This window comes from Dermochelys coriacea, chromosome 1, assembly GCF_009764565.3.
Source record: "Dermochelys coriacea isolate rDerCor1 chromosome 1, rDerCor1.pri.v4, whole genome shotgun sequence".
NCBI classification, from domain to species: Eukaryota; Metazoa; Chordata; order Testudines; family Dermochelyidae; genus Dermochelys; species Dermochelys coriacea.
Genome location: NC_050068.2, coordinates 230964635 through 230990928, shown reverse-complemented (window position 1 = coordinate 230990928; position 26294 = coordinate 230964635). Strand labels below are relative to the sequence as shown.

The 26294-nt window shown below is 42.6% G+C and overlaps 1 protein-coding gene across 12 annotated transcripts in view; it reads left to right on the top strand.

Annotated features, from left to right (window-relative positions):
* Positions 1 to 4107: 4107 nt before the first annotated feature.
* The window catches only part of PPFIBP1 (PPFIA binding protein 1), a 178193-nt gene continuing 156006 nt past the window's right edge, over positions 4108 to 26294 (top strand). For 8 of the 12 annotated variants that reach the window (XM_038410006.2, XM_043516013.1, XM_043516008.1 and 5 more), the window contains exon 1: positions 4108 to 4220. The gene's annotated coding sequence lies outside the window, so the exon portion shown is untranslated. Of the gene's footprint in view, positions 4221 to 19206; positions 19452 to 26294 lie in introns of all 12 variants that reach the window. The other 4 variants (XM_043515990.1, XM_038409981.2, XM_038410015.2 and 1 more) reach the window with 4 other exon arrangements.

The following is a 26294-nucleotide window of genomic DNA, read 5'->3' as shown; positions in this document are numbered from 1 at the left end:
TGGATTAGCTAAAACAATAAAACAAATTTATTAATTACAAAGAGAGAATTTAAGTGAGTATCAGTAATGAGGCATAAGAGTCAGAAATGGTTACAAGAAAAATAAAGATAAGACATTTACTAATGTCTAACTTAACAAACAATATCAGATTAAAACAAAGTTTCTCTCCATATGCTTTCCGCAGTCTTATTGACCAAACCTTCTAGGTCAGGATCCCTTCTCCCAGAATCCAATGAAGGCTTCATTTGTTACTTCAAGTGCAGTGAATTCAATGGGAAGGGAGAGAGAGAGAGCATGTCCCTTGGGTGTCCCTCCTTTTTATAGTTTCAGTCCCCCTCTTGTAACACATTTCCAGCCAGGTATCAGGAGACAAAAGGCTTAAATCAAATTAAGCAGAGCACACATTCTTTTGTTTAAGACAGACCTGTTTGTCAACCTCAGTTTGGAACATGCGTTAATAACACCATAGAGTGGAATCTTATAACTTCATGTACAATGTTGCCACACGTATTTTATCAGGATGATACCGATCAGCAAAGTAAGAGTTTTCAAATGATACCTCACATGACATACTTTGTACAAAGATTATTATAATAGTGTGTAGGGTGTGACTACAGGAGTACTGTACAGTCTGTCACAATAATATTTACCTACCTACCTCAAAAGAAATGTGTGTAGAATGGAGTAATAGCCCCTCACCTGAGCATTGTAAGGATAATTACCTTAAAGATTGTGGGGTGTTCAGATACAACAGTGATGAGGGCAAAGTACGTACTTAAAACAGAATAGGGTGACCAGATGCCCTGATTTTATAGGGACAGTCCTGATTTTGGGGTCTTTTTCTTATATAGCCTACTATTACTCCCCATCCCCTGTCCTTATTTTTCACATTTGCTGTCTGATCACCCTAAACAGACAGATACTCTATTAGGATTAATTAGTTCTTCTGTACAGTGCTTTGAACATTTAAAATAATATACCCATGCTAATCCATACAAACATTTGAGCTATTCACTGAAGTTAAAAAGGCAAGGTCATGTAAAGATGTATCTTAAAAATGCCTCTGGCAGCTCTCAAAATTATAGACTCAACTATACATACTCATTTTGAACCACAAATACAGAGACTATTGTCATTGTGCAAAATATATTAAACAATGTAAAACATTCTAGAGCAAATATCTGGTTGTGAGAATCTCCTGTTGCCTTGCCAGGAGGGTTTGGTGAGATGTTTGTTTTCTCAAATGTTGCATTTTCAGGAGCATATAGAAAACAACCTTTCTTACAATTCAGCCTAAAGCAATAAGGGCTAAGCTATTTTGGGAGATGAGAGATAAGCAAAGCAGAAAACCTTATCAGAGATTTGTCTTGACCTGCAAGGTATTTTCTTTAATGAAAGAAGTCAAACAATGGTCAGAAATGCTCTGTCGGTTTAGATTTGTTTTCAGACAAAACTCGCTCACACTACCCTCCTACCAAAAATAGGCCTGTTTGGATTAGATTCCTGAGTGTTGCTCTTTGACTTTCGGGATTAAAAACTAGTTAAGAGTAAGAAAATAAAGAATGAACAGAAATAAATGGACAATTTGGAGCACAGAGAGAGATTAGTAGTGTGTTTCACCAGGGATCAATATTGGTTCAACATTTTATTAGGATCTGAGTCCAGATCCAAACTTCTCCAAAGCTGACAGGAGGAGTGAGGTGTTTAGATCCAGGATTTTTGTGTTTGAACCCATCCTTTATATTTATTAATTGTCTGGAACATAGGGTCCATACCAAAGTGTCAAAATGTGCTGAAGACTCAAAATAGTTAGTCAAGGCGTGGGAGAATGGTCTTTCTGGACAATCAAAATTAGGTAACTGGGCAATATAATGGCAGATACATTTCTGTGTAGATCTGTTCCAGGTAAAATACAACTGTTCTCATACACACTGATGGGTTTTGACTCTGTTGTAACTTCCCAACACAATGATCCAGGAAGCCATCCTGAACAAATGAAATGAGATGTTTTCTTGTTGCGTTACAGCTAGTAAAATGTTAGGCTATACAGGAAATGTCATTGTACAAAACTGATGCTGGGGTATATCCTCACATTGAGTACTGCAATTAGTCCCCCAATTTCTGAAAGGCTATAATGGGAATAGAAAAGAACAATCATGTTTTTAGGACTATGCTAATTCATTGTGGGGAAAATTCACTCCTGTGCAGACTGCCAGCAAAAAGCCCAGGTTTCAGTTAAACCCCAGATAAATCCTGATATATGATTTATGTGGGATTTCAGCAATTCATAGGAGTTTTGGGGGCCATTTCACCTTGCAAGAGGGAAATCTGGTAGAGGTGGCTAATTTGGGGGACAGTTTGGGTGGATGGGATCAATGGATGTTGCGTTACAATCTCACACCAGTTCTACACTCATGTCATTCCATTGACTTCACTGGTTTATATCAGTGTAAGTGAGATCACAATTCTGTTCTAACAAGATTCTTTTATTGCTGCTTATCACTGTAGTATGAGTGTTTTCCAGAGCACATTGAGTGACATAACTACCATCTGTCATGTGTGGTTCTTTCTTTCGTCCCTTTCTTGAAGGATACATTTTGTGGGATTTTTTTATTTGAATTTTGGGGAACTGATAACATGGCTCGTTTTTTGTGGGAGAGTGACAGAAATACCTGAGGTGAAGAGTGGCCAAGTTACACGGTGCAACAAAGATCATGGGTGAGTGGCATCCACAGATGATTCACAATTGGCTTCTTCTGACTCAGAAGCAGCTAGTTGGGGAACAAAGTTGGGTCTTTCCAGAAGGTGATCTAAGGGGTGGAGAGGCTGCTTAAAAACAATGAATCCACAATGTAATTAAGATAAGACACACAGGACGGTTGGTAAGAGCTTTAATTTATCAGTCCAGTATTACAAGTGGTTAATATCCCATCACATGGCAGGGGCCAGTACCCACCATCTCCAGAGGCGACTATTACAAAGAGGCCACTATTCAAACTAATATTCTTATACGCTTGCTTTTTATTATTATTATTTATTTATTAAGTGTAAAGGTAGGTCGCTTAAAAGTGGTTTGTATAATTGTTAGACGGTCCCAAACATATAATAAAAGTGATGACTTTGCCGATAGCTCCTAAAGGAGGAGAATTGTGATTGTTTGGCTCATTCACAATCTGTGTGCTGCTGCTGAGTTAGTGAATATTTGCTGCTCTGAATAAAGCCTGTATTGAAAGCCAACTGCTGCGAGCATGCTTCATAATTACGAGGGAATCAAACTCCGGGGATGTTTATGTGCAGGAGATTAAGGGACTGCAGAGCTGGAGGAAGTTGTTCTTGCTTCCCTCACTGCTCTGGTTTCGGCAACTTTCTGCGGGGTGCCACACGTTGCTGGGGTCTAGTTGGGAACGAACACGAGCGCCAGTATGTGTTGCAAGTAGTAGATCTTTGGGGGAGGGGGTGTGTTGGGGGGGGGGGGAGTTGCAAAGACGTTGATCTTTGCTGGGTGAGGGAGAAGAGGGTGGCACGAAGTTGAACTTTGGTGATTGGAGGGGAGCCCTGTGTATGATTTCGAGCTTGTACCAGTTCTAAACAGTCTGCGTAGGAAACATCGCAAAGAGAGCTACTGTGTGGCAGCACGGGTATTGCTAACACTGTTTAGTGTATCCCAAGGTGGCTTTGCTTACACCTTCCTTTGGGGATCCGAGGTTAAGTAAGAAGAAGAAGAAGAATTAATAAATAATAACTAATGAATAAAGTGCCCAACTTTTGCTTTCGCAGAGCTTCATGAAATCGCCCCCCCGCCAAGAGACACGGGGGAAATCGCCTCCCCCTCCCCCCCCCAGACCCTTATTTCCAGCAGGACTCTCGCTCCGACCCTGGAAGGCATCGCATTCTCCCACTTGGCCTGAGTGACAGTTCCCGGCCCCAATCAGCCGGCGCGTGTGGGCGGCCATTCCAGCCCCGCCCCGACTCTCTGCCATAGTTCCCCGCGGGGAGGGCGGGCTCTGGAAGCGGAGTGACGTCAGCTCCCCGCTCCGTCCCTGCTTGGAGTCCCCTGGCGCGGCTCGGCTCGGCTCGGCGCGGCGCGGCGCGGGGGGGGCGGCGGCGGAGGAGGAGAGCGAGCCCCGGCCGGGAAGGGTGGCGGTCGATGGTTTCCAAGGCTGCCTAGGGCGAAGGGCCCGCAGAACTTTTGGGAAGGGGCGCGGCTGTTTCCCTCCCAGGTAAGCGGGCGTGATTGCACTTTGGTGGGAGTCAGGGGAAGAGGGTGGTATTGCAACACCGGGCTGTGTGCAGCTGCTGTTCCTGGGGCGCAGCTTCCCTCTGCAATTCCTGCTCCGCCTTCCAAAACAAAACCAGTCACTTTTCCTTCTCTCTCGGCGTTTCTTTATTTCAACTCGCTTCAGGCGCGGGGCTGTTCGGTAACGGATCGCGCAAAGCTGCCAGTGAAGGGTGGTGAGAAAGTACCGAATTCAGTCTGCCTTGTAACGTTACGGTGTTTGTGTTTAATGGGACTGTTTCTGTAGAAGGTTTGTTTGCAATAGTTGGAAGGATTTGGTAAGGGGGAGGGAGCAGTCTGAAGGAAAACGCAGGGAGCTTGCAGCCAGAAAAAAAGGAGAGGGTGAGAGAGAGAGAGAGAGAGAGAGAGAGGGTGCTTTGTAGTACACTTGGGATCTGTTTCAGAGTAGCAGCCGTGTTAGTCTGTATCCGCAAAAAGAAAAGGAGGACTTGTGGCACCTTAGACTAACACATTTATTAGAGCATAAGCTTTCGTGAAGTGAGCTGTAGCTCACGAAACCTTATGCTCTAATAAATGTGTTAGTCTCTAAGGTGCCACAAGTAGTTCGGATCTGGTGTTTGTAAGGATCTCTATGTGTGTGTTTTAAATTGTTTCTCTCTCTCTCTCTGGAGAAATGGGGGAGGGAAGATTTCTTGAAAAAGAAAACCTGTTGCTTTCAGGTGCCCTGAGTTTCTGGCATCAGGCTCACACCATGTTATGTGGAAAGGAGAACAGGAAGCCTTGGTTGGTTATAATGCTGTTTCAAATAACATACTTAATTTGTTGCAGTTTAGTGACTGAGACTCTGGTTCTCAATGAAATAATCTATTAGAAGAAAAGTTTATTAGCATTGTGGGTTATCATCCCCAAGAAAGACTGCAGGTGATTTTTATGTAATTAAAAATCTGCACTTAAGTTATTTGCATTCTGTGGGAGGCTGTGTGAAATTTAGCTACATGTGTTAATTGCAAACCTGTGTCTAAATCTAATGGAAAGCAGCCTCTTGGGAAAAATTTCTGTTGAACAGCAGAGATAATCCTGCTCATCTCAGCCACTTCTCACCTCCCCCCTTAATTTGAACACAGAAACATTTTCTGTTGCTTTTAAAGTTCTGCTCTGCCTGGAAAATGAAGGGCGCATGTGAATATAGATGTCTTTTGTTTCTCTTTTTGCCTGTGAAAAAGAGGCCACAATAAAGTTAGGAAAATGTCTGGGTATTGCTTATTCATTGCAGTAAGACAAATCCACCTTTTGACAACTAAAATATGGTAAAGGTTGAGCTACCTGTGTCAGGTTGGTAGGTAACGAACTGTTTAAAATTTTAAAAGTTACACCTTCTTGTGTTCTACTTCGATGTTTATTTTAGAGATGGTATGACCACTCAATGCAAGGAGGGAATAGCTTTCTCCCATCAACAGGCATTGCCTGTTTCTGGATCTTTAGCCAGGGTTTAACTGAAAGAGTCTAGGGTGATGAGTCATGTTTCCAATTCCAGTTTGCTTTCCTTAGTCTAAAGAAAAGTAACCCCTTTTCCTCTCTGCCTTGTGTCATCTGCACAAGGGAACGGGAATCGGCTTCACTGTGAATAGTTTTATTAGAGCATAAGCTTTCGTGAGCTACAGCTCACTTCATCGGATGCATCCAATGTATCCAATGTATGCTGTAGCTCACGAAAGCTTATGCTCTAATAAATTTGTTAGTCTCTAAGGTGCCACAAGTACTCCTGTTCTTTTTGCGAATACAGACTAACACGGCTGCTACTCTGAAACCTGTGAATATCTGGCACCCAGATTCATGGCACTAGACTAGTGTATATCAAGTGGCATCATCAGCCCAGCCCTGACAATGGCAATGAAAACTAGATGTGATTTGTGCTCCTCATGGGGGTTCTGTTGAGGAAATAAACAGGTGATGACAAAATTTAGGCTACTGGACTCTTTGCTAACTGGCCACTTAATAGGCTTGAAAAATGAAGTTGATTAGAAGGGCTAAATTTAAATATGCCATACTTCTGTTACTGCATAATACAGTGCATTATAGCAGGATGGTTGATTGAGATTGAATCTGTGTTTGGGTTGCCATACTGTGGGCACCAGAGTGTATTTATAGACCGTCTCTAGCTACAAGCCATGGAGAGAGGCAGCTTTTAGGAAAGCGGTGGGGAAAAAGGTGTGCTTAGGTTTAAGCTCTAACAATTCCGGGATTTAGTAGGACTCTTCCAAATACAACCACTAAAATGCTAGATGTCAACGCACAGTTCTTGTATAACTATTTTGGTTAAGCTTTTTTGCCAGAATATTTATACTGTACCAGTACAATCCCTAGCATGGATGCAGCTATTCCAGTATAAAGATGCTTCTTACTGGTATAGCTTATTTACCTTCCCTTATGGAAATAGTTATGCCGGTGTAACTGTATCCACACAAGGGGAATGTATCCCTTTGACTCTTAAACGTAGATGCTTATCTATGCATGAGTTGTATTGCTTTAACTATACCTATATAGCTAAATTTCAGTTATCTTTCAAAGGCTTTGCTGGTTTGGTTTGACCCCAGAAAGGATTTCAGTAGTAAAATGTGTAAGTGGCTTGTTGGAGAGACAAAGTGGGTGAGGTAATATCTTTTATTGGGCCAACTTCTGTTGGTAGTTGGTGCAATAAAAGATATTACCTCACCCACTTTGTCTCTCTGCTATCCTGGGACCCACACAGCTACAACTCCACTGCATAAGTCATTCCTTGTGGCACGCACTGAAATGGCAGCAGGGCTGAGCAAAACAAATATCTGCATTCCTCAAACTGAGTCCTCACAGGGAAAATGTTCTCCATGCTTGTGTGATCACACATCTGACAATAAAATGTCTTGGTGTGTCAAATCCAGATTTATTGCTTCTATTAAAGGCAAGAGTCAGAGCTTAAGAATTTACATTACTGAAGAGCAAGTGTGACTTCTAATTTTTGGTAACAATATAAGTGTAGATTTCAATAAAATCAGTAGCAAGGTTATCAGTGAGGCAGTGTTAGAGCACGGGGTTGGGAGCCAGGAGACCTGGGTTCTGTTCTTTGCGCTGATGCTGACTTTATGTATCAAGTCTTCTCGGCTCTCAGAGCCTCACTTTCCTCATGTCTGGACTGGGGATAATAATATCTACCTGGCAGGGAGGTTGTGAGGCTCCATCCAGTAATGTTGATATTGTGCTTTAAGATCCTCTCCTGGAAAGTGCTACAGAAGTGATACGTATTGCATTATTTATTAACTCATAACCTGGATTTTAAAAAACAGCCTGTTTTCAGTTAGTCAAAGTGATGCTGATATGATAGCAAATATGTATTATATTGCTCACTGATTAAGATTGGTGTTATGGGTCCTGGAATACAAAGTTTGTTACTTTTTCTCCTCAAAGTCCATGGGAGTTGCACATGTTCATCTGACAGCTTGGCCTGGAGGGTGGCGATTCTCTAGTTTTAGTGGCATCATCTCAGTTTTAGAACCATGCTTCCTTTGAGCAAGGCACTGTTACACTTAGCATCAATTAACCCTCTTACATGAATGTCAGGGATGGTCTGAGCCAGTGTTTGAATCCAGTGTATTTATAGCTGAATTTTTGGTTTGGTCCCATTTCTAGTTAGTGTTGCATTTAACAGCTTGACTGAAGGATATTTAGGTGGACCCGTCATGCCCACTGGTATTAAAAAATAAATCCACATTCCTTTCTTTAAAGTTCTGTGTGTTGTAGTAATTCTGGTCAGTAACATCACTAGTTTACTGAATAACTGTAAAATTTAGGAGACATACAGAGACAATTTATGCTCTATAAACAATTTGAAGTCAGTGGTGTCACATGGGCTGTAAGTCAGCACTGAATTTGGTCCATTCTCCTACCTGGGCTGTCCTCTGCTCTGGGCCACAGGGGGTATGGGGTGTTGATAAGAATCCTTCCTTCCAGCTCCACCCCCTCTTCACTACCACCACTAAATTGCTCTGTAGCCCAAACACACCCTTCCCACTCGGCAGGATCTACATGGCAGAAGATCTTTGGGATTCACATCTTACACAACCCATCCTGGCTTCACACTTGACCGTTCCCTGCAGAGCTCAGCCCTACACAAGGGGTCCATACCCTGTATGGCCCCCGAGGCCCTGCTTCCCTCACCTGCTGTAGGGGAAATGCTTAAGTTCTACTGCCAAGGGAAGCCTCTGCAACCACAGATTTTTCCCTTGATGTACACATTTGTTCCCTCCAAATTCTTGATCAAGACTTGGAACAACCAAAGAAGATGCTTCCTCCTAGAGAATCCATCCTAGAGTTTACACAGAGCCCTTAGACTGTGAGCTGTTTGCAGAAGGGATTTTTATCTCCTGATTTGTTTGTACGGTGCCTACAAAGGGACCTGGTTGGGGAGGGGCATTTAGCTGCTGCCATAGCAGAAATAGTAATAGTCAAGTGCACTTTGGCACAGGAGAGAGGAGATCATGGAGTGCCATGTGAACACTCCTGCAGTCAGATATGATCAGCAAAGCTTCCAGGTATGTACCTTGCTTTTGTCTGCATGCATCTGTAACCACTCATTGCAGAGCTCTCATCATGGAGGTATGCATATCAGCGGGAACGTATACGCGAGACAGCTGCTTCTGTTGTTGAACTCATTATTTTCAGACTTCAAAGAGAAATTCAAACTCTTCTGCAGCTGTAAAGCTCCACAATTACTGTGTGACCTATTTCTATCTTGCATGTTAAAAATCTGAATATGGCAAAGTTATTTAAATGTTCTAAGCTGATAACTTCTGACTGACTTTTTTGGAGGCCGGATTTACTGTGTATTTCTGTTGTGAGGTTGATCTCAAATAGAGACCTGATGAAGATGATGTCCTTTAGCTTGCATATAAGCTCTTTTCATCCCTAAATCTCTTTAAGTGCTCTACAAAGGGGATCAGAATCATTATCCATACTTTTCAGATGGGCAAACTGTAGCCTAATAACACCGTGGAATCTTTGCATATGTACAGTTAACAGTGACCTCCCCTAATAGCAGTCGCTCACTGTTACCAGTCATTCATAGGTGGCACGTGAGTCCTCCGTTTGGGGAGGCTCACACACAAGTGCTGGAAGCAACCTAGAAGTTGGGAGGAGCCACTGGTGCCTGGGCTGTGGCCCTGCTCTCGCTCTGCCTTTTCCCCCCGAGGCTTTAGAAAGAGACAGCCTCTTCTACAAGGAGCTTACTGTCTAGGGGGAAGACATTCGAAGGGGAGTTAGATGCCCAACTAAGTGTATGCCCACATTGTAATGACAGGGTATGATTGCAGTTTCTGTAGACATACCTGAGCTAACTTTAATCTAGCTAGTTCAGTACTGGAGCAGTGAAGCCATGGATGCATAGGCTTTAGAGCAGGCTAGACAGCTGCCCATGCTGCTGCAGTTTCACTTCTCCAGTAGCTAGATCAGGGGCTCTTAAATAGGGGGTTGTGAGGTTATTACACGGGGTCGTGAGCTGTCAGCCTCCACCCAAAACCCCTCTTTCCCTCCAGCATTTATAATGGTGTTTAAATATATTTAAGAGTGTTTTTAATGTATAAGGGGGGGGTCTCACTCAGAGGCTTGCTGTGTGAAAGGGGTCACCAGTACAAAAGTTTGAGAACCACTGAGCTAGATCAAAGCTAGTTCAGGTATGTGTGCATGAGCTGCAATGACTCCCCCTTAGAAAGTGTCATCCCACCCTTTCCTCATAATCTTTTTAGTAGAACTGGCCAATTATTTTTTAAAAAATAGAAATACTGAGGCTGATTCTCCTCCCACACCTCTTTTATACCTAACTCTGACTTCAGTGAAAGTTGGAATAATTCCATTGCTGTGAGAGGTGAATTGGGCCCCACTCAGTTTTGAGATTAGTATCCAGTACTGTTGTATTAGGTAGGTGATCTGAAAACTGTGAAGAAACTGCTTAGAGCTGTGTAAAGACAGTTTCAGAAATCAAGATAATATATAGCAAGTTTATCTTCAAAGTGCTTTACGAATGCTAATCTTCACAGCACTGTGTGAGAGAGGGTGAGTATTATCCCTAAGAGGTATTTGTCTTGCCCAAGGTTTTTGAAGGAGTCGGTATCAAATCCAGGATTAGAACTCAGTCCTCTTCTTGGAGCAATAAACTATGTTTCTCTAGCCAATAGGTTTCCTGGAAATATGGATGCTTCACTGTTGGGCAGGGGGGTGCATAGGAATTTAAATTTGACCGCTTTTGGAGGGGCATGTTAGAGCAGCAGCTGGAGCTGGGTCCAGGGCTGGCACAGAAATAAATACCTTTCTAGACAAATATTGGGGATGGGGGCCCATACCCCTGCTTGCCCTCCCTTGTGCATGCTCCTGCTGTTGTGTTACATATCTAACTATTTCTCTTCACAGTTGTTGTACAGCTAAGACTTTGAATGATGATTACATCAAGTGAGGAAAACAATGGCTATATCAGTGGGATACTATGTTTTCAGATCTTTCCTGTGGAGGTTGGCCTTGGTTGGTTGTTTTTAAACAAAATATCCAGCCAGGGGATTAACTGTGAACATTTTCCAGGGTGCCGTGAATTATGCAGTCACTTTTCTGACTGAACAAGATGACTTGTATTTTTGATTCAGATCAGACTAAGGATAGTGGCGCTCTCTGATATTTTTCTAATTGTAGGGAACAAACTGTTCGTTATCAGTATGGGGTTTATTATTTTTACTAAAGGTTGGAATTTTCTGTTAATAATCAGTCATCAAACTGGATTTGCAAACACTTATCTATGATGTGTGTTGTCCTTCTGGTGAACACATACGGTTTCCCCATGTTTGTAGCCTTCAGAGCTTTTTATTCCTTTCTATCTTTGTTGTGGAGTGGAAAAATATGTTGGATAAAAGCTTGATTTTCGGAATGAATATGTGCCTGGTTTTGTCAAAAGCCCAAACTAAACCAACCATATAATAGAGCTGATTGTGCTGCATGGAAATTTTTAAATAACACAAATTGCAGCAATGGCCTTTCTTAGGCCTCTGTCATTCCCTCTTGCATGGAAATAATTTGTGGGGGAAGGGGACATTTATCTGAAAACTTTGGCAAGGCTGGAGGGCAAGCCCTTGATTAGCTGCAGAAGCTGTGGAACTGTGAAAAATCGTGACTCAAACACCATGGATCCCACATCAAGATGTGCTGCTCCTCTACATTTCTCTCATGGTGGAAAGGGTACCTCTGCAATTGCAGCAGCACTGCCTTGTGTGCGCCAGGCTCCAGTTAACTTCCCTCCACATTCAGAGGAAATGCTAGGTTTAATGCTGCTTTAGTACTCCCTCAGCTTTAGGTAGAAATCGTCCTATCTAGGCAGAAGGACATGCTGCATAGTGGCTGTTCCTCTCCTCCGCTCCTGGCATACTCCACCTCTTCCCCGCAAGCATTTTAATAGGGTGAATGTAAATGTATCCTTTAGGAACCAAGAACGTAGGCCATGCTTATGTGATGGGGGACTATCCTGTGAAGCAGTGACTGGAAAAGACTTGTGGGTCGTGGTGTATAATGAGCTGAATGTGAGCGCCCAGTGCAATGCTGTGGTGAAAAGAGCGAATACAGTCTTTGGATGTATAAACAAGAGAATCTCAAGTAGGCATAGAGGGGATATTTTACCTCTGTATTTTGCCACTGCTGGAATAGTGTGTCCAGTTCTGGTGTCCACAATTCAAGAAGGATGTTGATTAATTGGAGAAGGTTCAGAGAAGAGCTACAAGTGTGATTAAAGGCTTTGAAAATTTGCCTTGCAGTGATTGACTTAAGGAGCTTCATTGATTTATCTTAACAAAGAGAAGATTAAGGCGCAACTTGATTACAGTCTGTAAGTACCTACATGGGGAACAAATAGTTAATGGTTGGCTATATAATCTAGCAGAGACAGGTAGAACATCATCCAAAGGCTGGAAATTGAAGGTAGACAAATTCAGACTGAAAATCAGGTGTAAAAATTTAACAGCGAGAGTAATTGACCATTGGAATACCTTATTAGTGGTAGATTTTTCCATCACTATTTTTAAGTCACACCAAGGTCTTTTTCTGAAAGATCTGTTCTAGGAATTATTTCGGGGGAATTTCTGTGGCATATGTTAAATAGAGGATCACTATTGTCCCTCTTGGCCTTGGAATCTGTGACTCTATGAAAAGTCACCTCAAGTGCACAGAAAGTGTTATCTATGCAGACAGTGGAACATTCTCTTCTCTTGTACAGCTATCCACAACATTTTCAAGACATTCCTACAATTTTCTCTCTGCTGCACTGCAGAATGGAGAGGAACATACAGTAGGGGTTTGTGTTCTCTATGGTTTGTTAGAGTCCCTTTAATTTGAGGCCCCAGACATGAGTGTGTGTGAATACAAATGTTTGTGGTTTTCAGTTACAGTACAAATGTGACATTTAATACTTCCTATTAGGTTGTGAACCCCAATACAGTTACACAACATGTTAAGTCCTGGGAATCAGACAGTGAAAATAATTCTACGTGTAGATCCATTGTAGTTTCATTTTCTGTATCCTATCCAAATGTAAAAAGTAAAGTCTACCTAAAGACACAGCCACAGCTTCTAACTGGGACAGCAGTTTAAGAGCCTAAATATAGATTTAAATGCCCACTTAGAACTTTTTTGAGCTAACTGCATAAATGGTGGACAGACCATTATATTTTTTAATTGTTTTAATGTTACAAAGTGTTATCGATAAGATATGTTCTAGTAGTAATAATGCATGTGTAGCACTTTTACATTTTCAAAACACAAATGTTAATCCCCACAAACATCCTTGGGATGTAGATAAATATTATCCCCATTTATCACATGGGGAGAGTTAGGCAGGAAGTTTGAGTGACTTGTCCAAGACCAGAGAGGAAATCAGCTTCACAGCTTGTATTAAACTCGGGACTTCCTGACTCCCAGTGCTCTGTTCAGACCACGAAACAGTGCTTCTCTAGCCAGCTTCTCTAGTCAAGGCATTAGAGCCAGGACTAGAGCTAAGCAAAGAGTTCCTGGTTGCCAGTGCTGCGATTTATTTATTTATTTATTTATTTGATCTAGATGTTTTTGTAACAGCAGATTGTATGGATGGGTACATTGACACCCTTACACTGGGCACGGTACTTCAGCCTTTACATGCGTGTTCTTATGGGAATAGTCCCATTGACTTTACTAAAACTTCCAATGGGAAATTGTATGCTGATCTGTCTATATAGCCGTGTATGCTTGTCCTCTTCATTGTTTGCTTATAAATCTTATTGGAGAGTGTGGGGTTCAGACTTGTGAACCACCTACTGTAGTACCTGAATTCCTTTATCATAGGACATAGATGGGAATCTAATTATAGGAGTTAACATTTGTTTTAAAACATACTGATTTATGACAAGTAGTTATTTTCAAAGGCTTTTATGGCACCATCTGAGACTGATTTGAGAGAACAGCTTTATTTGACTGTTTTTCATGAGAGAAGTGATAAAAATAACAGAGGGATGGAAAAGTTGGGACCATAAAATGGATGATGGGCTTTAGTAGGAGTTTATTTTGGCTGACTTTAGTTGTTTAGTGATGCGTCATAAGTGTCTATTGACTAGTCTATAGACTATTGACTAATTTTTAGGTAACTGCCGCTGGAAAATGTAGAACTTCCATTTCAAATATAAAAATAGAATCCAAGTTCTCGTTGCCAAAAGCTTATCAAACACTTTAATGTTTGTGAAAGGGGAATTGAAACTACTAAATGTGACTTACGCTGGAGACCTGCAAAATAGCAAGATGAGATATGTATATTTTTTTTGACAGTAATTGAAAAAAACCTTTTTTTTTTCAAGGCCCTACTCCTACAGTGCCTTGTCTGAATGACAGAAGGATAAAATTAAGAACACGCGTACATTTACCAAATTAACAGGGTGGTGTTTTGGTACTCGTGGAAAGGGTGGCACTCTGCTGAGTCTGTGACAGCTTTACCCATAGCTGCTCATCTGTTCTCTGTAGCGTGCAAAGTCATCTGAATTCTAATTCTATACCAGTTGCATGATTCAACTGTTAGACTGAGTGGTTTTAATTTAAAACAGTGCTAGTATTAGGTGAGTTCAGTCAGAGTACCTACATTCAGAGATAATGCTGCCTCTGCTTCCTTAATTGTGCGGTACACTTTTCCTTCCTGCAAAAGAAACCCATTCAATCGCACAAATCAAGAAAACTGGAACAATTCTCCCCTGTTGCACCCATGAAGGCTGCAGAACCCTCAGAGCCAAATCCCATACCTGGTGTAGGCAGGTGCAATTGAAGTCAGTGGGAATTAAGCGTGTTTATTAAGGGATGATTTGGCCCTTTGTTTCTTTTTCTTCTTTGTATTACAGTAGCACCTAGAGGCCAACTTTTGGACACTGTACAAACACACGGCCCATATCTCAGAGCGTCCTATCTAAGTAGACAAGGCAGACAATGGGTGAGAGAGGAAACAGCTGCAAAGAGAGGTGAAGGTCACACACAAGATCAGTGACACAGAAGGAAATAGAACCCAAGACTTTTGGCTCCCAGTCCTGTAACTTACCCACCGGACTGTTGCTTCCTCCAAATGTCTTTGCTTTTGTCTGTCATAACATACTCCAATTATAAGGAAATGGTCAGTTTCTTGAAAAGCTGCAGTTTGCATCATGAGTTGAATTTTCCTAAAGTTTAGAGCTGATCAGAAACCTGGGTTTTGGTTCAGTCCTTTTAAAAGGATCAGAATCGCCCATGAAGTCTGGAGGTGAATTTCTCCCAAGTTTGGAAGTGTTCAGATCAGGGTTATACAATTCAAGTCTGTCTCTTGTAAATGTGAGTACATCTTGGCTAAACAGTGCCTGAAGATCAGGCAGAAATATCACACTTCTACAGGGATTTGAAAGGGGGTAAGCATTAGCACAGATCAGTTGTTCAGGGTGGCCCAGACAAAGGGGATTTTGTAATAATATGCAGTAAGATTAAGGAAAAAGAAAACGTAGGTTCACTGGAGGCAGGAGACCTCTGAAAATGAGTAAGTAAAATTGACAGGTAAAGAGGTCTGTAGGGACAAATTAAGATCATGTGATATGACTCAAAACAGGATTCTAATAATTGTAATTAATGCCTTCCCTGGGGAGCCTTTGCTGCTTAGACTGCATCTCAGGCAAAACTTCCTGCTGTGGAGAGACATGCTGTTGGACTTCTATAGAAATTACTCCCAACAACCTATAGTTCAGTAGAGAATCTAATTCTGCTGGAGAATCCTGTAGGCTGGTATTAAATGTTCTGTGGAAAAGTGGTTATTCACTATTGCATTTCAAAGGACCTTTTCATAAGGGATGCTGACAGGGAGATGGACTTGATGAGCTTTAACTAATGTGATTTCCTCATTATGTATGTTCATAGATGCCTCTCGTGTCTTGGGATTTTTTGAGTCTGGATCTTCTGAGGGTAGTGATTACTACCCTAATCACTAGACTCTCTCTTAAGCAGATTTTAAAAAAGTCCACCCACCACCACCACGTATTTTCAGGGAACCTGTCCATTGTAGATAGCTGGGGTGTATTAGGTGCTCCAAATGCAATGGTGATGGGTGGGGTATAAAAAAATCAAGTAGAACAGAATTGGGTAACTGGGATACTATGGCAATTTCCTCTGTTTCTATCCCTAGTTCTATAGAATAGAAGTCAGGGAATGATATGGCTTAGTAAAAGGTAGGTGCACTGAGAAGCCTGGGTTAGCCAGCTCTAGGAGTTAGTCCCTCTGTGTAGGAAGGAGGAAATGCTAGCTGGGATAGCCCTGTTCTGTTGGACTTTAGTCTGCCTGCCTACACACAACCATCCTTTTGGTGAATTCCATTTTAAAATTAGGACAAAGGAAACTTCTTGAATTCTTAATTTAAATCTCTGTGGAAAGTTTTTTTTCATTTTGACAGGGCCCTGAAAAGCCTGTCAGTTGGATTTCCAAAGTTTTTGCGGTATTTGTGTCGCACTCAACTGTGGTTCATTTAACCTGTCATAGCACCTTATTTGTTTTAAAGAAACATCCGGGAAGGTTTGGAAATATTTCCTGGCTAAGCTCATGTAGATAGGTTTCCAGCATTCTCTTTTAATTCATTCAGTAGATGTGCTTCTGTCATCCAATGCACCTTTTTTTCTTGCCATGATCAGGGCTGATGCAGGCATTTGCTATGGGGTAAAGGTAGAGAGAATTCTAGAGGCGGTCACGCAAGTGGAGAAGGACATGTTTCTACCCACCATCCTTCTGGCAACAGTTACTCTCTTTTTGGTATACATCCTGTTGGCAACCACATACATAAACCCATAGCTTCTAGCTGAAGGCATCTTCTAGGGGTCGGTATGGGCTGGTTATAATAATGGGGGAAGCTGTAGTGTTGGCATTTTTAACACTGTCATCTCTCTGCTCTTGATACTGGTAAAAACAACGGTGTCCTGTCTACACTACCGTGTACACTCCCACTAGATCTAATTCATCACAGCATAAAAAAGCCTGCGGGTGATGATGCCCCTCTAAGGGTATGTAGGTAGATCCTAAGCTGAGGGAAGGGGGTTTTCTGTTGGTATAGGAATACCGCCTTCCCCGATGATGATAGTTATGTTGACAATAGGGATGTAAATATCTGTTAAAGTGAATGGGTTAAACATTAAAATTATATTGTTTAACCGGTTAACCGTTAACCAAGGTCGTTCATGCAGGCTGGTGTGGGGTGGCAGGGACTGGGTTCCCACTGGGCCAGCCAGGGTTGGGGTCCCCCTGGGGCTGTGGGCCTGGGGTCCCGCCTGCCCTCCAGGCCTGGTGTGGCCGGCCGCTGGGGTAAAGGGTTCAAGTCCAGTTAATAGTAAGCCTAATGCTTACCGGTTAACCTTCTACATCCCTAGTTGACAGGAGCTCTGAGGGGGAGGGGGTAGTTTTTCATACACCTGACAGACATAGTTTTGCTGTTTTAGAGTAGCAGCTGTGTTAGTCTGTATTCACAAAAAGAAAAGGAGTACTTGTGGCACCTTAGAGACTAACAAATTTATTAGAGCATAAGCTTTCGTGAGCTACAGCTCACTTCATGCATCCAATGAAGTGAGCTGTAGCTCACGAAAGCTTATGCTCTAATAAATTTGTTAGTCTCTAAGGTGCCACAAGTACTCCTTTTAGTTTTGCTGTTGTAACTCTAAAGTGTAGACCAAGCCTAGGCAACTTTCTGGGGGAGCTTAAAACTGATTGATCCATTTCTCCCTTTTGTCCCCTTCCTACCTCGCACTGCCCCAGTGGAAGCAAAGAAAGTAACACTGACGATACACCCAACCCACCCCTTTCAAGTTTCTTTCTGTCAGCAATAATAGTTAGTTTCTTGTTCACCATTCCTTTGTCAGTTGCATGGCTGGCTTTGCTTTGGATTGTTCCTGTAACACAGAGATTTAAAAAAAACAAATGATGTTGTTCTAAGGATGGTGCAAGTAAACTTCCTGCTTGTTTTTAGTGAGTTGTTCCACAGAGATAATTCTGTGGGTTTAGCTCTATTGCTGTGATTGATTTATTCTGAAATTACTTGTTTAAAAATATTTTGGTGGGAGAAACTTTTTTTTATCTAGTAAGCGATTTTTTTCACCTCAGATTCACTATATTTTTAGAATGAGATCTGAATCCCGAATTTTTGCATAGCTTTGTCCATATGGCAGAGAGTAAGGACATATATGTGGAAAAGTCTTATAATTGCTTGTCATGCTGGTTGGTCATAACACAAGATAGAAAGAGACGCTTCTATCCTAAAGCTGAGGTGTCCATCTGTCACGGATTCCCTAGGCGATCCTCTGGAACTGCTCCCTACGAAGCCAGTCAGACTCCGATGAAGTCTCCTCTGTGAGCAGACTGTCTGCAGGGCAAGAAGCTCACACAGTTTCCACCTTTCTGGGTCTGACCTCGGAGCATTCAGCATCCTCTGCCCCTCTGTGCACTTCCCACAGCGAGTCCACCCAGGCAGGGCTCCTGGGGAAGCCAGAAGGTCCTGCACCCAACTTCACAGTCAGACATGACTCTCGGCCATCCGGTAAAACAGAGGTTTATTAGACGACAGGAACACGGTCTAAAACAGAGCTTGTAGGTACAGAGAACAGGATCTCTCAGTCGGATCCATTTTGGGGGTCAGTGAGCCAGACAACCACATCTGCACTTCACTCCATGTCCCCAGCCAACCCCAAACTGACTCGCCTTCCAGCCCCTCCTCCTCTGGGCTTTGTCCCTTTCCCAGGCCAGGAGGTCACCTGATTCCTTTGTTCTCCAACTCTTTAGCTATCACCTTGCAGGGGGGAAGGGCCCAGTTGCCAGGAGACAGAGGGTTGGCCATTCATGTACACTGGCCCTTTGCTCTGCAACAATTACACCCCCTTATCCTACCACCTAGAGACTTAAGAAATGCATAGGGGATACCGAACCACCCCTACAGTGTTCAGAGGAAACATTAAGAACAGTCCCACTTCGTCACACCATCTGATAAAAGGGATGCCAGCGTTCTCCTAGGGTGACTTCAGACAGCATGATCAAAATTGATAACTGAAGGTCAGATTGCTGTATAGCCTGTAAAAGTAACTACAGTTCAGCTGTTAGAAAGGAGGGGTAAAGGCAGAGTGGCTCAGCTCCACAGATAATCCATCACTAGGCTGTAACGCATGGGGAAAGTAGAAACAACTTAAGGAGGAATCTTCTTACTGAGTGTGCCAAGGTCTATGAACTTGTTGCTATTCTAGATAAGATTTCTAACTTACCCATTCAGAGGCACCCATGCCAGTCACTGGGCAGCTGATGGCTCTAGGTAATAGCTTATTTGTGGTGTCAATCATGGAAACTTCCCCTAGTGACTTGGTTCTACGTATTCTATAACTTGCCAGCTAGTGAATATATTTTCCTTCTGTCTTCTGTAGTTTGTATTGCAGTTGCTAAATAGGTTGAAAGCGACGGTAACAACTGGAGTTCCACACTAACACGAGCAATGCTGCTGTAACAGAGCCCCTGCAGGAATCCAAGCACCAACCGTCAGACCAGCGCTACGGCTGCTAATGTGGCTGGCAACTGTACTGCATGACCACAGAGACCCCCTCCTTCTGGACAAGGTGTCTGCCCCAGCCCTGGCTAGAACTGGCCGCTAGACATTTTATTTTGGACACAGATGGGAGGCTATTCCCTTTGTGTTGTATAGAGGTGGGGCTTAGGGGCAATATGCAAGGCTTGTCGGAGACAGAGGAAGAGCTGGAAGCTGGCTGTGCTAACGGCTTTATTACATTTATGTGGCAGTTCCATGCTAGTAGCAGGTTGAGTTGCTAGCATGGACTCTTGTGATGACAGATCCAACCCCTTTTAGCCCACATCTTTGAGGCCTTTTGGGATTTAAACATTCTCCTTCCATTCCCCCCTCTTCCTAGGAATTTTACAAATAAATCAATTTGCTCTAGGTAGTTATGACAGCAGGAATGACAAACAGAACTGGCTCCACAGTGATATGAAACGTACTTGTGAAATATCTATGGAAGAGATGGTACCACACAATTATCCCTTATATTCCTTCAGGACATGCTTGAAATTATTTGCATTAGTTAAGCAATTATTGCAAGTTTGTGCAATGAAACGCATTCACTTATTGTAGTAACTTCTTTCTTCAATTCTGTAGTGCAAAAAAAAAAAAGCATCATTGCAAATAATGGGATATTGGATCGCAATTCTTGGTAGATGAACTACTCCTGTTAGACTAAACCAGGATTATCAATCTGATGATGCTCATATTTCAGTCAAGATCTGAAAAGATCTTAAAGCCCTTCATTATGCCTTGCAGTGCACATAACCAGGTGCCAGTTAATTTTGTGGCAAACTGATCAAATTATTCTCAGCATGTGAGCTTTAGTACTGTTTAACTTGTGCATCATGTCTAAGTTAGTGCACCATGTCTGAGTTAGTCTCTCAAAGCTGCAATGAGTGAGATGAAAGTAAATAATTCCTAGCTTGAAACCTCATACTAACGCTAAGGTATTTGCACTAATTTGTGATGAAATCATCGCAGAAGCATAGCAAGCAATAGACTGCGATGGGCACATTTGATAAATACCCCAAAATAAACCTGGGACCCTGATTCTTTGAGTTAGAAGTCTGTATTTAGAATTTTGTCCAGCTGTTTTACATTGCTCTGAAAGGTCATCTTGCTCTCAGTGAAATATAGTACGAGCGTGTGTATATAGGCTGAACAAAACACACACTTGGGCCCTAGTTGTGCCCTTATTTGTACCAATGTTATTCCATTCACCTCATTGGCATTGCGTAGATGTAACCGAATACATAGAGGAGACTATCTTATTGTTAGGTTTATGTTAATGCAAACTGTGAGAACTATTGCTTATGTTTCTGAAAGGGCATTCATAGGCTTCACTGTGCTTCCTAATAAACTTTATCATAGTTTAATATATACTAAAATAAGCACATAACATTTTCTTTGGATATTATGTTCAACCCAGTTGATATGGTCATTGATGTATCTATCTGTGGTGGTACATCTGTGTAGTTAAAAACAAAATTGGAAGACATAAAGGCTTGAAAATCTTTTGTTTAAGGTAGACCTACTCTGTGTTCTTATTTTTACAAAAAGAAAAGGAGTACTTGTGGCACCTTAGACTAATCACAGGTTTCAGAGTAGCAGCCGTGTTAGTCTGTATTCGCAAAAAGAAAAGGAGTACTTGTGGCACCTTAGAGACTAACAAATTTATTAGAGCATAAGCTTTCGTGAGCTACAGCTCACTTCATCGGATGCATTTGGTGGAAAAAACAGAGGAGAGATTTATATACACACACACAGAGAACATGAAACAATGGGTTTATCATACACACTGTAAGGAGAGTGATCACTTAAGATAAGCCATCACCAACAGCAGGGGGGGGGAAAGGAGGAAAACCTTTCATGGTGACAAGCAGGTAGGCTAATTCCAGCAGTTAACAAGAATATCAGAGGAACAGTGGGGGGTGGGGAGGGAGGGAGAAATACCATGGGGAAATAGTTTTACTTTGTGTAATGACTCATCCATTCCCAGTCTCTATTCAAGCCTAAGTTAATTGTATCCAGTTTGCAAATTAATTCCAATTCAGCAGTCTCTCGTTGGAGTCTGTTTTTGAAGCTTTTTTGTTGAAGTATAGCCACTCTTAGGTCTGTGATCGAGTGATCGAGTGACCAGAGAGATTGAAGTGTTCTCCAACTGGTTTTTGAATGTTATAGTTCTTGACGTCTGATTTGTGTCCATTCATTCTTTTACGTAGAGACTGTCCAGTTTGGCCAATGTACATGGCAGAGGGGCATTGCTGGCACATGATGGCATATATCACATTGGTAGATGCGCAGGTGAACGAGCCTCTGATAGTGTGGCTGATGTGATTAGGCCCTATGATGGTATCCCCTGAATAGATATGTGGACAGAGTTGGCAACGGGCTTTGTTGCAAGGATAGGTTCCTGGGTTAGTGGTTCTGTTGTGTGGTGTGTGCTTGCTGGTGAGTATTTGCTTCAGATTGGGGGGCTGTCTGTAAGCAAGGACTGGTCTGTCTCCCAAGATCTGAGAGAGCGATGGCTCGTCCTTCAGGATAGGTTGTAGATCCTTGATGATGCGTTGGAGGGGTTTTAGTTGGGGGCTGAAGGTGATGGCTAGTGGCGTTCTGTTGTTTCCTTTGTTGGGCCTGTCCTGTAGTAGGTGACTTCTGGGTACTCTTCTGGCTCTGTCAATCTGTTTCTTCACTTCAGCAGGTGGGTATTGTAGTTGTAGGAATGCATGATAGAGATCTTGTAGGTGTTTGTCTCTGTCTGAGGGGTTGGAGCAAATGCGGTTATATCGTAGCGCTTGGCTGTAGACAATGGATCGAGTGGTATGATCTGGATGAAAGCTAGAGGCATGTAGGTAGGAATAGCGGTCAGTAGGTTTCCGATAAAGGGTGGTGTTTATGTGACCATCGCTTATTAGCACCGTAGTGTCCAGGAAGTGGATCTCTTGTGTGGACTGGTCCAGGCTGAGGTTGATGGTGGGATGGAAACTGTTGAAATCATGGTGGAATTCCTCAAGAGCTTCTTTTCCATGGGTCCAGATGATGATGTCATCAATGTAGCGCAAGTAGAGTAGGGGCATTAGGGGACGAGAGCTGAGGAAGCGTTGTTCTAAGTCAGCCATAAAAATGTTGGCATACTGTGGGGCCATGCGGGTACCCATCGCAGTGCCGCTGATTTGAAGGTATACATTGTCACCAAATGTGAAATAGTTATGGGTCAGGACAAAGTCACAAAGTTCTGCCACCAGGTTAGCCGTGACAGTATCGGGGATACTGTTCCTGACGGCTTGTAGTCCATCTTTGTGTGGAATGTTGGTGTAGAGGGCTTCTACATCCATAGTGGCTAGGATGGTGTTTTTAGGAAGATCACCAATGGACTGTAGTTTCCTCAGGAAATCGGTGGTGTCTCGAAGATAGCTGGGAGTGCTGGTAACGAAGGGCCTGAGGAGGGAGTCTACATAGCCAGACAATCCTGCTGTCAGGGTGCCAATGCCTGAGATGATGGGGCGTCCAGGATTTCCAGGTTTATGGATCTTGGGTAGCAGATAGAATACCCCAGGTCGGGGTTCTAGGGGTGTGTCTGTGCGGATTTGTTCTTGTGCTTTTTCAGGGAGTTTCTTGAGCAAATGCTGTAGTTTCTTTTGGTAACTCTCGGTGGGATCAGAGGGTAATGGCTTGTAGAAAGTGGTGTTGGAGAGCTGCCTAGTAGCCTCTTGTTCATACTCCGACCTATTCATGATGACGACAGCACCTCCTTTGTCAGCCTTTTTGATTATGATGTCAGAGTTGTTTCTGAGGCTGTGGATGGCACTGTGTTCTGCATGGCTGAGGTTATGGGGTAAGCGATGCTGCTTTTCCACAATTTCAGCTCGTGCACGTCGGCGGAAGGAGTCTATGTAGAAATCCAGGCTGCTGTTTCGACCTTCAGGAGGAGTCCACCCAGAATCCTTCTTTTTGTAGTGTTGGCAGGAAGGTCTCTGTGGGTTAATATGTTGGTCAGAGGTGTGTTGGAAATATTCCTTGAGTCTGAGACGTCGAAAATAGGATTCTAGGTCACCACAGAACTGTATCATGTTCGTGGGGGTGGAGGGGCAAAAGGAGAGGCCCCGAGATAGGACAGATTCTTCCGCTGGGCTAAGAGTATAGTTGGATAGATTAACAATATTGCTGGGTGGGTTACAGGAACCATTGTTGTGGCCCCTTGTGGCACATAGTAGTTTAGATAGCTTAGTGTCCTTTTTCTTTTGTAGAGAATCAAAGTGTGTTTTGTAAATGGCTTGTCTAGTTTTTGTAAAGTCCAGCCACGAGGAAGTTTGTGTGGAAGGTTGGTTCTTTATGAGAGTATCCAGTTTTGAGAGCTCATTCTTAATCTTTCCCTGTTTGCTGTAGAGGATGTTGATCAGGTGGTTCCGCAGTTTCCTTGAGAGTGTGTGGCACAAGCTGTCAGCATAGTCTGTCTACAGCCAAGCGCTACGATATAACCGCATTTGCTCCAACCCCTCAGACAGAGACAAACACCTACAAGATCTCTATCATGCATTCCTATTTTTTTATTTTTTTTTATTTTGAATGTCCTGTTTGAACCTCTGGCTTTAGTCACACTGAAGAGTACCTTGTTCCAAAAGTGGCCCCACTGAAATCATAAGTTGTTAAGGGGCTACTTAACATGAGTAAAGGTATCAAAACCTGGCATATATACTGAAAGCTCTTCAGGAACTGAATGAAGGATGAAATCCTGGCCTGGTCAAAAGCCGATGGAAGTTTTGCTATAGATTTCAATAGGGCCTGGATTTCACCTGCTATCTTCTTTTTCTAAACACCATACACATGTGTGGTGGTAAAGCCAATGATGTCATCATTTAATACATCTAGTCTGAAATAGCCCACATTTATTAATTTTTAGGGCACATTGCAAAATCTACTTATTAGAGCTTCTCATGTGAGCTGGGCACTTGGGGTTTTGGGTGGAGCATGATGGAGTTTGCTGCTGTGTTTACTGGTTGATTTTCTGATTATTTTGTTAAGTTGGGCTGCTGGGGGATATTTTCACTGATTGTAAGTGTAATTGTCAGGACACCTAGAGCGTGTACACAGGCACTATTTGTATATCTTTTTTTAAATGGAAAAAATGAGTTTTCTTGAAGTATGCATATGATGCACAGCTGTAAGTCATTGCTCAGTAGTGTGTGTGTGTGTGTGTGTGTGTGTGTAAAATTTGTAATTTTAAGAAATAACCTAAAGTCGGGTGATTATTAGACTTGTGGGAGAAGAATTTGACCTTGGAAAAATTACTTACTATCATAACAGTGAGACTAGTAAATTACAGAACTGCAGTTTGAAATCCAGTTCCTCCCGTTCCCCTCTCCTGTAACTACCTAAGCTCTGCTCCACACTCTTGTTATCTCGTGCCTGCATTGCTGTAACCTGGTCCTCTCTCCTCTGCCTGCCTCTCCCCATTCCAGTCCATTCAGTGTGCTCTCTTCCCCTCCCCCCCCCCCCCCACACGCTCCCTTTCAAACCATTCCCTACATCTGGGACACTCTTACTGTCTTTACATCCCTTCAAAAATCTGATTTAGTTGCCTCCTCTTTACCATCCACCCCTGCTTTTATAGATATTCTGTTCTGTGTAGGTTTTTATACTGTGCTCCTCACTATAGTATGTGAACATCTTCCAGTAGTGCATTGTAACGTGACTTACTGCCTACTACTTAATCTCAGTCTCTTTATAATATAAAGTGGTTTTTTTGTTTTGTTTTTTTTTTACTGTCAAACTCTGAATTAAGACAAATATACAACCCATCCCAACCAATTTATGTTGTCCCTTTTTGTGTAACTGTTTTCTGGTTTAGACTGTAAACTCTCTGGAGCAGAGGCCTTGTGTTGTATATCTAAAGCTCCGTACATGCTAACAGCACTACATAAACATTAAACAGTAAAGTAAAAAGATGGGAAGAGGTTCTCCAAGTTTCTAGCAGAACCGATGGATAACCACAAATCAGGTTAAGTCCAATTTCCATTATTTATTGCTGGAAAGCATTCTAGCACACATTTACCGTGTTGCGTAATTTAAAGTATATGAAAAATGAGGAAGTGAGTTCTTTTCCAAATGTTGGCCCAGTCTGATTGCCCTTTATGAAGTTTTGAGACAAGCCAGTACATTGTGTAGGTGTAATGAGTAAAGCAATTAGGTGAACTACTTTACTTCAACTACTCTAGTTTAAAAAAATAAAAAAGCAACATCCTCCTTCATTGTACCCATAATCCTCCCCTCAAAGGCAATTAAACAAAAAATAGGTCTGAACAAACCCCCTTCATATGAACACTCCCTCTCCTGGTGCCTGGGAGGTTCAACTCTTGATCTGAATTGAGAGGCTAAAGCCAACTCTAAAGTAGGGGATGAGAGGGGAAGTAAAGTAGGGTTGCTAGTGCAGGCCTGGCTGAAACACTTATTGGTTAGCTATAACCCACATGTGCCACAGGATACACAGCTGGCTTTTCGGAAACTCGTGTTCCTCCGCATGCGCTACAGTATTGGAGCACGAGGAAGAAATGTGAAAACCAAAAAAATGGGTGGGTTTTGGAGAAGATGGGCAGGGTTCTGATCCCTTTGTGATGCCCAGGGTGAGCCAAGGGGCCAGATTCTGGTTGTAAGGGTTGTAAGTAGAGAATTCTCCTGGCAGAGGGAGGGGAATTCTCAGCTGTGGTAAGGCTGGTGGAGCCAGCTCCTGTGCCAGCTGCCTCCCTCTCCCCCACCAGTATTAGGGGAAGGGAAGAGTCTGTCCGAGTCAACTCGGCAGAGCAGAACCCTCCATGTGGTAAAGAATCACTTGTGGTGCAAGTTAGAGCAGCCCCATGGCCAATCTAATGCACACTGGGGCCAGTATAAAAATATAAACCAACCCAAGGATCAGGGAGACACAACCTGCACTGTGAGCTCGGA